Here is a 6,607-nt window from a genome sequence, read left to right on the forward strand (position 1 = left end):
CCTCCTGTCTTCCTGTTGCTTATTTGACCACATTCACATTGGGTCAGCGGATTATTAGTGGCCGATTGAACTGATAAGATCCTTTTCTTACATTATTAGAGATTAAATTTATGACTCATATCGATGATAACAACAAATGACTGGCTTTTACATGCTATCTCAGCATCTTATCTGGAAAGCACCCCCATTTCGATCAGATCCCTTAAAGATGCTAAGCCTAGCTAGTAGTTTTTGGTTGCTAGAATCAAACCAAGTTTTTGGTTTCAAAATAGAACCTAAAGAAAACAGTCCTAGAATGATAGGAATTGGTTCTTTAAGAGAGAGAGAGAGAGAGAGAGAGAGAGAGAGAGAGAGAGAGAGAGAATTGTATGCTAACTTTAACAACCCAGGAAGCAATTTTGAGTTTAAAAGACGTCTAATAGCCGTCCAAACACAGCCCTGACATCTAGGATAAAACAAGGCAAAATTTGGGCTGTCAGTGAAAATTTTATAGATATCTAACCATAGTCCAAGAATAGACTAGTCATCAATTTAGGCTACGCATAGAACATGTCAAAGAAATGTAAACACCATGCAGCTAATCACTGTTGACTTTGTTTACATGATGGAATATCACACATCTCACAAGTTATTTTGGCAAAAATGAAATGTAACCAAATTAAAAGTTATTTTGGCTAAAAGTGGGTTAGTCATAGCTGGACTACATCAGGTCTATAGTTAACTGAGATGGTGAAATGGTGGCTATCTCTTAGCTTCTGTGTTAGCTGGGAGTTTGATATCATTAGCATCAGCCTTCTGATCTAGCTCAATGTAGAATCAAGAAACCTTACAAAAAAAAGACACAGGTATCAGATTATGCTACAAATAAAAATCTTATGTCATACCCCTCTCTTTCCTCCTCACGCCAGGGGTTTGGAGTTACCTGGGCCAGTTTGGGACTTTCCTTCATTGTCGGGTTGAGTGGGTATGGAACGGCAAACGGAAAAAATATATATGGGTGTTTAAAGTCCCCAAAACACCAAGAGGAGTCCTTTGTGGGTCTGAACTTGTCAGTTGGTGACAATACCCTCAAAATGCTGAGTCACAGCCAGTTTAGTCCCCACGGGTCAACTGAAGATCTACAAAAAGATAGGATCTGCAAATTAATTTGAACACACAGTTCAGTTTAACAGTTGTTAGGTTTTTATTTAAATCACAGAAGGACATTAGGGCTACAATGTGCTTTAGAGAGAAAAAAAGACAAGCAATATACTGGTGTATTCAAAGTTGTTCAAATTTACTTTTGGCTAATTGTATATGTTTTATTCTTTTAAGCTGATATTATACGCTTGCATTATCTTATGTGCTCTTCTGTGTTGTAAGGACAGGGTGTTCATCCTGTTCTTGGTTGTGTTTTCTTAGAATTGGCTACATGGAACACGTTTGCAGGAAAAGTGATGTGCTATAGACAGAACGGGCCCCAAAGGGAGAGTGTACATGTGCTAGAAATGACTATAGTGTTTGTAGGTTGTAATGCTAAGGTAAGTAAATGGCCTTAAATAATCAGATCTCATAGACAGTGCTTGACATTTTTCTTATTTTATAGTTTTTATTTTTTATTTATTTATTTAAATTATTATTTTTTTTTTTTTTAAGAGGGGGTCACTAACATAATATGGGCTGACAGGGACTTTTTCCAGGACATGCTCCATTTATATGTGCCATTCATAGCCTACATTACAACCATATTAGTAGTGAGAAGGAAAAAAACGATATTTGCATTCAAGTAGCCTACATATACAGGATTATGCAATAAATCAAGCCTAAAGTAAACCATTTTGTTCATGCAAGTATTAATTATTTACCATAAAGGGACCAAAATCGTCAAAGCTAGTTAGTTAGTTCATTCAGATCACTAAAAGCATCTTGCACACTTTTCAAAAGCATTTGAACGCTTGTCATTTGAAATGTTGTAAGGCAGCGCCCTCTGCTGGTGTCTCTTTAGAACACAAATAAACCGCTACACCAACTCAGTATCGTTTTACACAGGGGCGTAGTTTTTTTTTATTTGGGTAGGTGGGAGGTAACCCCCCCCAATATTCAAATCCATCTGTTACAACCCCCCCAATATTTCAACATGAAAATCACAGTAGATCAAATGAAAAATATATAGAATTTATTTTGTAACAATATTTTTGTTTCTAATCAAATATGAGTTTGTCATAATAAATTAGACAAAAAAAACTCCCCCTCCATTGAACCGATTGGTAACGCCCAACCAATGCGTCGCACTTTCACCAACACAGCGTGAGTGGCGCTCTACTGTTTGAATGGGGGAGCACGGGGAGCACCAAAAATGAAGAGAACCGCTGCCCAGCAGACTTTATTAAACTGCTGGTCAAAGAGGGACGTTAAAAAGAATAAAACATGTACTGAGAAGTAGGTATGAGAATATTGTGTAATAGCTAAGTACACTCCACATATATTTTAGCTAGCTATTCCATTGCAATTTAGCCATAACTGTCAGTATAACAAGTTACCAAAACAGCCGTCTGTTTTGTTAGTTCATTTTTCAATAGTGTCTGTAATTATCAGTGACAAAATTATTCACATCAGTGTTTGTTTTCTAAATTAATCTGAGTTTTGAACGAATTGGCTGAATGAACGATTTACTGTTTTTTACGATTGCTTACACACTAAAATAACACACAGTTACTGAAACTCTACACTCAAGGAGCAAAACCTTAGCCCAGATCTGCACATCTATAAGCACATTCTCAGCCTCACACTTTTTGCAAAACACTACACACATTGTTTTGCACAACGCTAAACACACTTCTCTACATTAGACACAGAAATCTAACGTAATGTCACTTCTTTGCCATTTCAAGACACTGCTTTGTCAATATTGGCAATATTGCAGTAAGAGGGAGAAACATCATTGGCCACAGAGCTATTTTGAATGTCCCAGGACAACGTGGTGGTAACATCACAATGTATGTTGCAATCACGCAGAATGGGGTCCTCCACCAGCATGCAAACTTAGGCCCTTACAACACGGCCCACATATTCACATTTTAGACAGACTACACAAAATCGTCACAGCAGAAGACCAAATGGATGCAGAGCAGATGAGATACATTGTCAAATGGGACAATGTAAATTTCCACCTTTCTGCTCTGGTCCAAAACTGGTTTCATTAGCGTCCACAATTTTCACTCCAATACCTCCCACCACACTGTCCCTTCCCTAAACCTAACCTATTGAGAAGGTTTTTTTTTTTTTGGCATGGAAGGTATGATATGCCTCATTCAAGCCATGGAGAAGGCCTGACCTAATTGATGCAGGGTCTGTGCAAGGATGGATTCGCCATTCAAGAAGATTCTTCCCTCGCTGTCTTGCGTGAGAGGACATCGCCTGTGATGTGGATGAAGTGCTATGGCCAGATGATGCTTAGGTGTTGTTTTTAAAATCATGCTTTTGTTTTGTCTCCACAAATGTTTTTGTTCATGTAATATATTGTATTTAGAATATGTTCTGATTTTCAGTGCAAAATGTATCATTTGGAAAGGCATGGATGTATTGAATGGTTTTACAATGTGGTGAGAAATAAATATTTTCATCAATGTGCAGTACTGATCTTGTGTTTTTTTGTCAATATATTCATGTACTTTACTCTAACAATATCTCTGAAAAAATCAAACCCAGACTATATCATTAGAAAAGTATAAAAGTTACAAGTGTTTAAGATTGAACACAGCAGTGTGTAAATGAATCAAACAGAATCAGAATATATGAACCATGTGTGTTCCATATGGTGTCAAAGTTGGGTTTTGTTAAATTATTATAAAGTTTTGAATTAAGTGTTTCATTTTGCAAAAGAACTGAGGTGTTCTGCTAGTTGTGTGTGTGGATCTGTGAATTGTGTGTAGTGTTTTGACAAAATGAGTCTTGTGCTTAAAGGTCCCGTTTTTCGTGGTTTTTTGAAGCTTTGATTGTGTTTATAGTGTGCAATATAACATGTGTTCATGTTTCGCGTGTAAAAAAACACAGTATTTTAGTACTTATCTGTATACCGCTGTTTCCACTGTCATAAAAACGGCCTGATGACTTCCTTGTTCTATGAAGTCCCTCCTTCAGAAATACGTAACGAGTTCTGATTGTGCCAGCGGTTCCTGTGTTGTGATTCGACAGCTCTGAGCGCACCGTGCCCGGAAAAGTCACGCCTCTTACCATAACGTGGAGATGCACGCGCTCAGTGTTATTGTAAACATGTCTTTAATTTTACCCTATCAATTTGAGCCGGAATCAGACCCGGTGATTGGATAACAAATAACAGTTTTTCGACGACATGGCGACAAACACACTCTACAAACGCAACTCTGGTGTATTCCTGTGGGCAGAGGTTAGTCAAAAAACTGTTTTAGTGACGTCATTAAAGAAGGAAGTAGAGGGATGTAGTCCAAACTGGCCGTTCGATGTAGGCGACTTCTGTTAAATAAAATATCTCGCTTGGCATTGAACTTTGAGCTTTAAAATTTTACAGATTTTTTTTATACTCTAACAACAACATTACACACTAACTAAAGTTTGAAACATGGGATCACGAAGAACGGGACCTTTAAGCAAACAGCGAATCGCTGCCGCCTACTGGCGGTTTCAATTTTTAAAGGGATAGTTCACCCCAAAATGAAAATTTGATGTTTATCCCCCCCCCCCTGAAGGGCATCCAAGATGTAGGTGACTTTGTTTCTTCAGTAGAACACAAATGATGATTTTTAACTCCAACCGTTGCCGTCTGTCAGTCTTATAATGCGAGTGAATGGTAACACAGTTTATAAGAGTCAAAAAATATGCAAAGACAAATCCAAATTAAACTCTGCGGCTCATGGCGGCACATTGATGTCCTAAGACACGAAACGATCGGTTTCAGGGCTCTCAAGTCTCACGCATTGGGCATGAGACACACGCATTTCAACCCGTTCACACGCTCACACGCCACACCTTGTATTTCTCACGCAGAGAAATCTCCAGGATAACGCACAAGTTGCGCCGCTATTAGAGGAATCAAGCGAGTTCCCCATAGAGTTCAGAAGGCCCCGCACCAGTTAATCTAATAAAAAAATATAGCTACCGGACAGTCAATCCGAAAATAGAATTGCTGTATCCGGGTAAGATTTAGATATTCCCTCCACAACAATGTTTACGTTCTGATTCCAACGATACATTCTGTGATTCACGGGCTCGCTCACTGATTCAGATGCTCGCTTAAGTAGTTAGAAGAGGACATCTGTCAGTCACATTGATTCACATCTGGCTACAGACTGATCGTGATTGATATGGGACCATACACTATGAGTACAGTAAGTCATCTTTGTGTCCAGGCAGCTGGTAGGTTAGTTAACAGTTTATCCAGAGTACTTTACGTGAACTTGCCTAGCTAGTAGGGATGGGCATTTTTCCAAAATATTGTATTCGAATATTTGGGCTAATAAAAAAATGAATATTCGTGTATTTAAAGCTGCAGTCCGCAACTTTTTTTGTGTTAAAAATTTACAAAAATTATATAATGAGAATATACAACATGAATCCATTTTCCAAACCGTGTTTTTGTCTTACCCTGAATCATTATGGTACACTTATAATAAGTGTTTATATTCGGACTATTTCAGACATGACTGGTAGGACCCGCCGCAGAGTATCACAGTAACTGCGTGACTCGCCATAGACATACACGGAGAAAAGTAGCTCCGGCTAGAATGTTCCTCCGCAAGACGCGTGCTGTTCTGTTTATTAACCGCTAGAGGGCCAAAAATTGCGGACAGCAGCTTTAAATTGCGATTATTTTGAGAAAATGAGAGACGTTTTTAAACATTTTTTTATTCAAGTTGTCATCACCATTTCTGAACAAACTTATTATTAGGTAATATACACAACAAGTTTACGTTTTATCTTAAGGTTTTCATTCAGTTTAAAACATTAAACAATATGTGTAAACAAAAAATATCGTCCTAAAGAACAAGCATTATAAGCTCAAGCAGCAAGCGGGAAAAAACACTGCAGAACGTAATTTACATATAATGTACACTAGAGTCAGAATATGGTTTCCATGTTTATATTGTTTCACATTATAATGTTGAGGAAAAAAATAAAATAAAATGTGTATGATTATATTACCATTATCTCTCTATCTCTCTCACTCACTCACTCACTCACATACACACTAAAATGCTGAATTAAATAAATATTTTTTTATTTGTACGAATTTGTGTCATTTTTCATATCAGACCCCCATCCCCACCCAAATCCCCGTCGCTGCCGCCGCCGCCGCCGAAATCTCACTCTGAACTCAGTTCAAAACTTGAGAGCCCTGCGGTTTGTACGAGAAACCGAACATTATTTATATCGTTTTTTATCTCTAATACACCACTATGTTCAACTGCGTTCAGCATTCGCTTAGTAAGGTCTGATCGCACTCTGACAATGGCAGTGATGTCTCGCGCATATACTTCAATGAGTGCTAGACATTACTTCAGTTGTCAGAGCGCGATCAGACCTCACTAAGCGAGTGCTGAACGCAGTTGGACATAGTGGTGTATTAGAGGTAAAATATTATATAAATAATGTT

Source organism: Megalobrama amblycephala, linkage group LG13 (genome assembly GCF_018812025.1).
Source record: "Megalobrama amblycephala isolate DHTTF-2021 linkage group LG13, ASM1881202v1, whole genome shotgun sequence".
NCBI classification, from domain to species: Eukaryota; Metazoa; Chordata; class Actinopteri; order Cypriniformes; family Xenocyprididae; genus Megalobrama; species Megalobrama amblycephala.